Source organism: Ranitomeya imitator, chromosome 1 (assembly GCF_032444005.1).
Source record: "Ranitomeya imitator isolate aRanImi1 chromosome 1, aRanImi1.pri, whole genome shotgun sequence".
NCBI classification, from domain to species: Eukaryota; Metazoa; Chordata; class Amphibia; order Anura; family Dendrobatidae; genus Ranitomeya; species Ranitomeya imitator.
The window spans coordinates 746,529,317-746,541,602 of NC_091282.1; positions in this window are offsets into that span (position 1 = coordinate 746,529,317).

Consider the following 12,286-nt stretch of genomic DNA (forward strand, 5'->3'; position numbering starts at 1 on the left):
TGCAGATGTAACTGGCGCAGATCGTGGTGGAGATAAGAACATCTCAGCAATCTCAGTACGATCACCAAATAATACAGGATCCACCATTCACAGTAGGTGATGTCACAGCTCACCAGCTCCTCCTCCTCCTGTACAATGACTGATAACACCTCTATATACAGTAGATGACACGGAATCTATCATGTACATTATGTGACGTCCCGGCTCTCCTCCTCCTCCTGAACAATGACAACTTCTCTATATACGGTGGATAACACAGGAGCCACATTACACAATAGGTGATGTCACAGCTCATCTCCTCCTGTACAATGACTGATAACACCTCTATATACAGTAGATAACACAGGATCCACCATTCACAATGAGGTGTTACAGCTCACCCCCTCCTGTACAATGACTGATAACACCTCTATGTACAGTAGATAACAGGATCCACCATTCACAATAGGTGATATCACAGCTCACCACCTCCTCCTGTACAATGACTGAAAACGCCTCTATAGACAGGAAATAACACAGGATCCACAATTCACCCGTCTGTTTTCTCTCATAATTGTGTATAGAAAACAATAAAAAATACAATAACAAACAAATATTTATCAGTATCTGGTTTTAATTAGTAAACAATAGGTTGTACATTCTTTTTTATGGGCTTGTCTGCTATGGACAAACCATTCCTTTTTTTATCAAAAGACCAGTAACAGTAAAGGCCCCTTCACATTTAGCGACGCTGCAGCGATACCGACAACGATCCGGATCGCTGCAGCGTCGCTGTTTGGTCGCTGGAGAGCTGTCACACAGACCGCTCTCCAGCGACCAACGATGCCGGTAACCAGGGTAAACATCGGGTAACTAAGCGCAGGGCCGCGCTTAGTAACCCGATGTTTACCCTGGTTACCATGCTAAAAGTAAAAAAAAACAAACACTAGATACTTACCTACCGCTGTCTGTCCTCCAGCGCTGCGCTCTGCTTCTCTGCTCTCCTCTTGTACTGTCTGGGAGCAGGAAAGCAGAGCGGTGACGTCACCGCTCTGCTTTCCGGCTCACAGCCAGTACAGGAGGAGTGCAGAGCGCAGCGCTGGAGGACAGACAGCGGTAGGTAAGTATGTACTGTTTGTTTTTTTTTACTTTTAGCATGGTAACCAGGGTAAACATCGGGTTACTAAGCGCGGCCCTGCGCTTAGTTACCCGATGTTTACCCTGGTTACCAGTGAAGACATCGCTGGATCGGTGTCACACACGCCGATCCAGCGATGTCTCCAGGGAGTCCAGCGACGAAATAAAGTTCTGGACTTTCCTCAGCGACCAACGATCTCCCAGCAGGGGCCTGATCGTTGGTCGCTGTCACACATAACGATTTCATTAACGATATCGTTGCTACGTCACAAATAGCAACGATATCGTTAACAATATCGTTATGTGTGAAGGTACCTTAAGCTGATCACAGGGTGTCTTGCTGCTGTGACCTGTGGTTAACCCTGGCAATAAGTAATCAATTTCCTGGCAGTGCCCCCACAGGAGAAGAGAAGCATTACACAGTTTCAATTGAAATCAGAGAACTGTTTGTTTCCTGTATAGACAAATTGGGTCCTCCAGAGCAAGAGACACTTTGTTAAGGCCCCTTCACATTAAGCGACGCTGCAGCGATACCGACAACGATCCGGATCGCTGCAGCGTCGCTGTTTGGTCGCTGGAGAGCTGTCACACAGACAGCTCTCCAGCGACCAACGATGCCGGTAACCAGGGTAAACATCGGGTAACTAAGTGCAGGGCCGCGCTTAGTAACCCAATGTTTACCCTGGTTACCATCCTAAAAGTAAAAAAAACAAACACTACATACTTACCTACCGCTGTCTGTCCCCGGCGCTCAGCTTCTCTGCACTCCTCCTGCACTGGCTGTGAGCACAGCGGCCGGAAAGCAGAGCGGTGACGTCACCGCTCTGCTTTCCGGCTGACCGACGCTCACAGCCAGAGCAGAGAAGCAGAGCGCCGGGGACAGACAGCGGTAGGTAAGTATGTAGTGTTTGTTTTTTTTACTTTTAGGAAGGTAACCAGGGTAAACATCGGGTTTCTAAGCGCGGCCCTGCGCTTAGTTACCCAATGTTTACCCTGGTTACCAGTGAAGACATCGCTGGATCGGTGTCACACATGCCGATCCAGCGATGTCAGCAGGGAGTCCAGCGACGAAATAAAGTTCTGGACTTTCCTCAGCGACCAACGATCTCCCAGCAGGGGCCTGATCGTTGGTCGCTGTCACACATAACGATTTCCTTAACGATATCGTTGCTACGTCACAAAAAGCAACGATATCGTTAACGATATCGTTATGTGTGAAGGTACCTTTACTCTTCCCTTACCTCCCCCAACCACCCTATATAAACGCGAGAAAGTATTTAAGTATTTGAGTGTGGTTTTCTAATCCAGACGGTTCCTTTTAAGCAATAAATATATCACACAAAGTCTACAAATTCAATAAACTTCTGGATAAACAATGACATGGCGATACTGAGACAGCAAGAGCAACGCTGGACTTGAATTTTATTGGGGCTTACTATAAAATGCTTTTTTGTCTGCCGTAACAGGCTTCTATTGTGCTTCAAACTTCCAGATACACAGGGAAATGGGAATTCTGAAAGAGCTGGTGAGACAGTAGCTGTCTGTTCAGATTATGTAAGACTGGCACGGCTGCCATAGCTACAGCTTGTGCCTTGCTTCTATTTCAGGAGAAATTATAGCCTACAAATATAACATGCTCAACTGTAATGAAATGAGATCAGCTCAACAAAACCTATATTATAGTCGGTATTGATCAAGCCCAGCGCACTCCTAGATCTCCCATTATACACTGGAGCATCATATATGGGGCCCATCATACACTGGAGCATCATATATGGGGCCCATTATAATTGGAGCTTTATATGGGCCCATCAAACACTGGGGCATCATATATGGGGTATATATATATATATATATATATATATATATATATATATATATATCTCTATATATATATATCTATATATATATCTCTATATATATATATATCTATATATATATCTCTATCTATATCTTTCCTCCATCACGCATATCTTCCCTACCTGATCTATCTATCAAAATAAATGAATTCACACTTTCCCCTGTCCCCAAAATCCGCTGCCTCGGAGTAACCCTTGACTCTGCCCTGTCCTTCAAACCGCACATCCAAGCTCTCGCCACCTCCTGTCGCCTCCAGCTCAAAAATATTTCCGTCCTTTCCTCAACCCACACTCTACCAAAATGCTCGTGCATGCCCTAATCATCTCCCGCCTCGACTACTGCAACATACTCCTCTGTGGCCTACCTTCTAACACTCTCGCACCCCTCCAGTCCGTCCTTGACTCTGCTGCCCGACTAATTAATCTCTCTCCTCGCTACACTCCTGCTTCCCCTCTTTGCAAATCCCTTCACTGGCTCCCAATTTCCCAGCGTATCCAGTTTAAATTACTAACACTGACCTACAAAGCCATTCATAACCTTTCTCCTCCATATATTTCCACACTAATCTCTCAATATCTTCCCTCACGTAATCTCCGGTCCTCCCAAGACCTCCTCCTTTCCTCCACGCTTATTCGCTCCTCACTCAATCGCCTCCAAGACTCCTCCCGAATATCACCCATCCTCTGGAATTCTGTGCCACAACACATCCGGTTATCCACTACTTGTGGATCCTTCAAAAGGAACCTGAAAACCCACCTCTTCAAGGAAGCTTACAGCCTGTAAAGACCACACGGCCACCTCAACACCATTGGAGCTACTGCTACCCTCGACCTACTGTCTCCTTCCCCATAATCCTGTAGAATGTAAGCCTGCAAGGGCAGGGTCCTCTTCCCTCTGTACCAGTCTGTCATTGTTAGTTTTGTTTACTGTAAGTGATATTTTTATTTTGATGTAACCCCTTCTCATGTACAGCACCATGGAATTAATGGTGCTATATAAATAAATAATAATAATAAAAAAAAAATATTTAGATAGATAGATAGATAGATAGGGAGTACTAGTAGAATACCCACGGCTTCGCTCCCAGAAAGTATGTTAAATTGTTGGTTATGGTAGCTAAAGTGAAATTTTCAGTGTCACCCTGAAATTGACATTTTCAGAGTGCTACGATGTTTTGTTTTGTTTTTTTTCACTTTCAATTTTTATTATTTTGGCATTTTACTAATTTGCCGTAACATTGATGTGAACAACTTTTTCAACATTTTTATTGATTTTACATATTCAATACATATTATGCAGTATAAACTATTACAACTATTTTTTGAACTATTTTTTTTATCAAAAATGAAAATTTATACACCTTACACAAACACATAAAACATTTGCACCCAATTAACAACATTGTGCATGCCTCTCCCCCCCTCCCCCCCCCTCCCTCCAGTGTAATCTATAAGTACAGGGTGGGCCATTTATATGGATTCACCTAAATAAAATGGGAATAGTTCGTGATATCAACTTCCTGATTGTGGCACATTAGTATATGGGAGGGGGAAAACTTTTCAAGATGGGTGGTGACCGTGGTGGCCATTTTGAAGTCGGCCATTTTGGATCCAACTTTATTTTTTCCAATGGGAAGAGGGTCATGTGACACATCAAACTTATTGAGAATTTCACAGGAAAACAATGGCGTGCTTGGTTTTAATGTATCTTTATTCTTTCACGAGTTAAGTACAAGTTTGACCACTTATAAAATGTGTTCAAAGTGCTGCCCATTGTGTTGGATTGTCAATCCAACCCTCTTCTCCCACTCTTGACACACTGATAGCAACACCGCAGAAGAAATGCTAGCACAGGCTTCCAGTATCTGTTGTTTCCGCCATGGTCACCACCTATCTTGAAAAGTTTCTCCCCTCCCATATACTAATGTGCCACAAACAAGAAGTTGATATCACCAACCATTCCCATTTTATTCAGGTGTATCCATATATATGGCGCACCCTGTAGCTCACGGACAAAAGAGTAAAATTGGTTTACAGTTAAACAACTATTTATTGTAGTGCATTTTGGTAAACAATGTTTCTGGCTTTACCTTCAGGTCCATATATGAAAAGATTTTTGGGGTTAGAGCAAGCAACATACAACTGTCCATGTGAAAAACACGGGCTCTCCAAATTAATGCTGGTTACTTTAAGTGATTGACCTTGTGCTTCTTTTATAGTCATAGCAAATGCAAGTCGGATTGGGAGGGCATGTCGCTTGGTAGCAAAGGAATACGCAAAATGAAAACATTTGTTCCCTTAGGGTATGTGTACACGTAGGTGGGATGTCTGCGGATTTTTCTGCACTAGTTTTTATAAATCCGCAGGTAAACCGCACTGCGGAATTATCGCGGATTTACCGCGGTTTTTGTGCGGATTCTACCTGTGGTTTTACACCTGCGGATTCCTGTTGAGGAGCAGGTGTAAACCGCAGCGGAATCCGCACAAACCATTGACATGCTGCGGAATGTAAACCGCTGCATTTCTGAGCGTTTTTTTCCACAGCATCTGCACTGCGGATTTTGTTTCCCATAGGTTTACATGGTACTGTACAATGCATGGAAAACGGCTGCAGATCCGCAGCGTCAAATCCGCTGCGGATCCGCAGGAAAATCCACAGGGTGTGCACATAGCCTTAGAGTTTCTCATAAGAATAGTGGCTTCAATAACATTGGCATGAGGAAAGCTCACGGACACAAAAAGAGGACTTACAAGATCCTCCAAAAATTTGATAAAAGTCAGAGAAAAAAGAAGAGAAGATTACCTGCTCAAGGCCTCCAAAACAAATGCACTGGCAGGGTGCAGCGGACCCAATTAATGATGGCTGAAACACAGGTGCAACAATACTGATGAAACGACCACTTTCAATCCAGTGTTGGCTGTTTGGTATTTTAGTGCACAAAAAGATAAAGGATACTAGTCTGTATGTGGCATAATTCACACAAGCAATGCAGCACATCTGGGTTACAGCCTATTACTAATGCACATACAGGCGGGCTGCCCAGTGCTACAAAATGCATGCTGTGTGAACAGAGGCCACAGTTTACAGAGCCATCTTGGCAGGGGCTGACTGGCAAATTTTAGCCTGGGGGGCAAGCACAAGCAGTGGCCCATGAGCAGCGGCCCATCCTTAAAGGGGTTGTCGGATCTTAAGCTACATGTCTACAGTCACTATGTGTGAATCCTCATATCGTGCGCACTGTGCGCTATGAGGATTCTCTGGTGCCAGCGCCGGGAACAGGTGGTCTGGTGACCGCAAGCATGCGATAGAGATATTATAGATAGATAGATAGATATATATAATTTTGACACACACAGTCCCACTGTATGACAGGCACAGCCCCACTGTATCATGACACACACACAGCCCCACTGTATAGTGACACACACACAGCCCCACTCTATAATGAGGAGTGGTACTGTGCAGTGTATAGATACAGAATAAGGCCACATTCACACGATCAGTATTTGACCTCAGTATTTGCAGCCAAAACCAGGAGTGAGTGATAAATACAGAAGTGGTGCATATGTTTCTATTATACTTTTCCTCTGGATTGTTCCACTCCCGGTTTTGGCTTACAAATAATGATGAAAATACTGAACAAATACTGACCATGTGAACGTGGGCTTAATACCGGTGCTCATTAGGGTGGAATCACACTAGAATATGGCATCGGATGTGATCTGACAATGATACTCGGCTCTTGCTCTGCTGTGAGCGTGATCAGAGTGTCCATGCTCCAATGCTCTGGCAGCACAGGTGTGGAGGAGACGGAGAAATTAATTTCTCCATCTCCTCAATGGTCTGACTCGCCGTGTATCAGACTGCAACATCTGCTGAGAAAAAAAAAAACACGACTGCACACGGACAGCAAGTGAGAAGAAGATTGTACCACTTTTGTGGAAGAAAATGGAACCGATTTTGTTTTTTATACTCTTTATTAGTCAAAAAACAGGGTATTTGGTTGATACGTTTTTTGCAAAAAATGTATACTAAGCTGCTCTACCAAACTTCACGGTATACCCATATCAGAGCAGTCCTAACTAATGTATGCAATCCCTATCTGATGTATTTAAAAACCTGATCATCTGTATATAACCTGTGTGAACAGGGTTCAGAGAGGAAAAATCCATGTGTGCATTCAGAGTAGAACAGCTTTTGTGCAGATAACCCAAGAGGAGTGGTGGAACTCCCCAGTCTTGTAGACACAAGAGAACAATTATGGAAACAGGAACACATGGGCTACTTGCACAGTGAACAAGTCTGTAGGAACATGTTCACACACCACCAAGAAACCTGAAGACACAAAAGAGAATAGTAAAACCAAAAACACTCAGTTTGAAAAAAATTGCAGTAATCCGCAAGTGCTAGTAAAAGATGTAAAAAACAGGTTTAAAAACAGGTGTAAAAAAACAGGTTTTTAAATACATCAGATAGGGATTGCATACATTAGATAGGACTGCTCTGATATGGGTATACCGTGAAGTTTGGTGGAGCAGCTTAGTATACATTTTTTGCAAAAAACGTATCAACCAAATACCCTGTTTTTTACATCTTTTACTAACATAGTAACATAGTAACATAGTTAGTAAGGCCGAAAAAAGACATTTGTCCATCCAGTTCAGCCTATATTCCATCATAATAAATACCCAGATCTACGTCCTTCTACAGAACCTAATAATTGTATGATACAATATTGTTCTGCTCCAGGAAGACATCCAGGCCTCTCTTGAACCCCTCGACTGAGTTCGCCATCACCACCTCCTCAGGCAAGCAATTCCAGATTCTCACTGCCCTAACAGTAAAGAATCCTCTTCAATGTTGGTGGAAAAACCTTCTCTCCTCCAGACGCAAAGAATGCCCCCTTGTGCCCGTCACCTTCCTTGGTATAAACAGATCCTCAGCGAGATATTTGTATTGTCCCCTTATATACTTATACATGGTTATTAGATCGCCCCTCAGTCGTCTTTTTTCTAGACTAAATAATCCTAATTTCGCTAATCTATCTGGGTATTGTAGTTCTCCCATCCCCTTTATTAATTTTGTTGCCCTCCTTTGTACTCTCTCTAGTTCCATTATATCCTTCCTGAGCACCGGTGCCCAAAACTGGACACAGTACTCCATGTGCGGTCTAACTAGGGATTTGTACAGAGGCAGTATAATGCTCTCATCATGTGTATCCAGACCTCTTTTAATGCACCCCATGATCCTGTTTGCCTTGGCAGCTGCTGCCTGGCACTGGCTGCTCCAGGTAAGTTTATCATTAACTAGGATCCCCAAGTCCTTCTCCCTGTCAGATTTACCCAGTGGTTTCCCGTTCAGTGTGTAATGGTGATATTGATTCCCTCTTCCCATGTGTATAACCTTACATTTATCATTGTTAAACCTCATCTGCCACCTTTCAGCCCAAGTTTCCAACTTATCCAGATCCATCTGTAGCAGAATACTATCTTCACTTGTATTAACTGCTTTACATAGTTTTGTATCATCTGCAAATATCGATATTTTACTGTGTAAACCTTCTACCAGATCATTAATGAATATGTTGAAGAGAACAGGTCCCAATACTGACCCCTGCGGTACCCCACTGGTCACAGCGACCCAGTTAGAGACTATACCATTTATAACCACCCTCTGCTTTCTATCACTAAGCCAGTTACTAACCCATTTACACACATTTTCCCCCAGACCAAGCATTCTCATTTTGTGTACCAACCTCTTGTGTGGCACGGTATCAAACGCTTTGGAAAAATCGAGATATACCACGTCCAATGACTCACCGTGGTCCAGTCTATAGCTTACCTCTTCATAAAAACTGATTAGATTGGTTTGACAGGAGCGATTTCTCATAAACCCATGCTGATATGGAGTTAAACAGTTATTCTCATTGAGATAATCCAGAATAACATCCCTCAGAAACCCTTCAAATATTTTACCAACAATAGAGGTTAGACTTACTGGCCTATAATTTCCAGGTTCACTTTTAGAGCCCTTTTTGAATATTGGCACCACATTTGCTATGCGCCAGTCCTGCGGAACAGACCCTGTCGCTATAGAGTCACTAAAAATAAGAAATAATGGTTTATCTATTACATTACTTAGTTCTCTTAGTACTCGTGGGTGTATGCCATCCGGACCCGGAGATTTATCTATTTTAATCTTATTTAGCCGGTTTTGCACCTCTTCTTGGGTTAGATTGGTGACCCTTAATATAGGGTTTTCATTGTTTCTTGGGATTTCACCTAGCATTTCATTTTCCACCGTGAATACCGTGGAGAAGAAGGTGTTTAATATGTTAGCTTTTTCCTCGTCATCTACAACCATTCTTTCCTCACTATTTTTTAAGGGGCCTACATTTTCAGTTTTTATTCTTTTACTATTGATATAGTTGAAGAACAGTTTGGGATTAGTTTTACTCTCCTTAGCAATGTGCTTCTCTGTTTCCTTTTTGGCAGCTTTAATTAGTTTTTTAGATAAAGTATTTTTCTCCCTATAGTTTTTTAGAGCTTCAATGGTGCCATCCTGCTTTAGTAGTGCAAATGCTTTCTTTTTACTGTTAATTGCCTGTCTTACTTCTTTGTTTAGCCACATTGGGTTTTTCCTATTTCTAGTCCTTTTATTCCCACAAGGTATAAACCGCTTACACTGCCTATTTAGGATGTTCTTAAACATTTTCCATTTATTATCTGTATTCTCATTTCTGAGGATATTGTCCCAGTCTACCAGATTAAGGGCATCTCTAAGCTGTTCAAACTTTGCCTTCCTAAAGTTCAATGTTTTTGTGACTCCCTGACAAGTCCCCCTAGTGAAAGACAGGTGAAACTGCACAATATTGTGGTCGCTATTTCCTAAATGCCCAACCACCTGCAGATTTGTTATTCTGTCAGGTCTATTAGATAGTATTAGGTCTAAAAGTGCTGCTCCTCTGGTTGGATTCTGCACCAATTGTGAAAGATAATTTTTCTTGGTTATTAGCAGAAACCTGTTGCCTTTATGGGTTTCACAGGTTTCTGTTTCCCAGTTAATATCCGGGTAGTTAAAGTCCCCCATAACCAGGACCTCATTATGGGTTGCAGCTTCATCTATCTGCTTTAGAAGTAGACTTTCCATGCTTTCTGTTATATTTGGGGGTTTGTAACAGACCCCAATGAGAATTTTGTTACCATTTTTCCCTCCATGAATTTCAACCCATATGGACTCGACATCCTCATTCCCTTCGCTAATATCCTCCCTTAAAGTGGACTTTAGACAAGACTTTACATAGAGACAAACCCCTCCTCCTCTCCGATTTTTACGATCCTTTCTAAGCAGACTGTAACCCTGTAAGTTAACTGCCCAGTCATAGCTTTCATCTAACCATGTCTCGGTTATTCCCACTATGTCAAAGTTACCTGTAGATATTTCTGCTTCTAGTTCTTCCATCTTGTTTGTCAGGCTTCTGGCGTTTGCGAGCATGCAGTTTAGAGGATTTTGTTTTGTTCCAATCTCCTCACTGTGGATTGTTTTAGAAATGTTCTTACCTCCCTTCTGAGTATGTTTTCCTGGGTCGTCTTTGTTCGAGTCTAATGTTTTTCTTCCCGTCCCCTCTTCTTCTAGTTTAACGCCCTCCTGATGAGTGTAGCGAGTCTTCTGGCGAATGTGTGTTTCCCAGGTTTGTTGAGGTGTAGTCCGTCTCTGGCGAGGAGTCCATCATACCAGTAATTCACACCGTGGTCCAGGAATCCAAATCCTTGTTGTCTGCACCATCGTCTTAGCCAGTTGTTTGCATCAAGGATCCTGTTCCATCTCCTGGTGCCATGCCCGTCTACTGGAAGGATAGAAGAAAAAACTACCTGTGCATCCAGTTCCTTTACTTTCTTCCCCAACTCTTCAACTCTCCAACTCTAGCACTTGCGGATTACTGCAATTTTTTTCAAACTGAGTGTTTTTGGTTTTACTATTCTCTTTTGTGTCTTCAGGTTTCTTGGTGGTGTGTGAACATGTTCCTTCAGACTTGTTCACTGTGCAAGTAGCCCATGTGTTTCTGTTTCCATAATTGTTCTTTATTAGTCAACGTGGCAACATTTCACTTCCATATCAGAGAAATGTTCAGTTATGGATCCGAAACGTTGCCACATGGGCCAATAAAGAGTCCGCTACTTTTCTAACAATTAATCGGAGTGATAGACAGATACACACATACATAAGAACAGATACTGAGAATTACACCATTTATGCAGGACATTAGAAGTATACACAGCTCCACAATATACCGTATATACTTGAGTAGAAGTGGACCCGAGTATGAAGAGGCACCTAATTTTGCCACAAAAAAAACTGTGAAAACGTATTGAGTCGAGTATAAGCCGGGTATGCATTGTCCCCACATCCCGTCCTTGTATGCATGGCTCCTCTGTCCCTGTATGCATGGCTCCTCATCCCCATCCTTGTCTGCATGGCTCCTTATCCCCATCCTTGTATGCATGGCTCCTTTTCCCTGTTCATGTATGCATGGTTCCTAAAACAAAATAAAAAACCACATCCTACTTACCTTCCTTGCATGGCCTCGCAGCATCTCGTTCTGGTGCCAACAGCTCCTGTGGCCGGGCGATCACATGTCCCCCGCTCATTAAGGTAATGAATATTTACCCACACCTATGGGAGTGGAGAGGGGTGAATACTCATTACCTTAATGAGCGGAAGACACGTGATCGCCTCGGTCATCCTGAAGAGCTGCTAGTGCCGGAACGAGATGCAGCGATGGTGCGCAGGGAAGGTAAGTAGGATGTGTGCTGGAAGCCGGCGGCTGTGGCTGTCAACGCTATAAGAGAAATGAATATTGACTGCCAGTGCAGTGAATATTCATTTCTCTTTAGCAGCGGCACAGGCTTTACCCACAGCCGCCGGTTCCTGCCTCTGTCACCCGCTGCTCCTTCTCCATCTTTCTGGGACAATGATTTGTGTATAAGCCAAGGGGGTGTTTTCAGCACAAAAAAAAATGCTGAAAAACTCGGCTTATACACGAGTATATATGGTATACTACAATATATTATATACACAGCGGCATATTATATACCGTGTTAAGGAATAAAGAGCGGTGCATATATTATATACTGTAGAGATGTGGCAGCAGTGTATATATAGTGTGAATTCCACAATATATACATAGTGCCACACTATATAAACATCTCTACACTATATAAATATCTCTACAATATACGGTAATTAAGACAGCGTTATACTATATTATGATGCATACATTACATAGGAGACACTGCGACTGCTGAACATA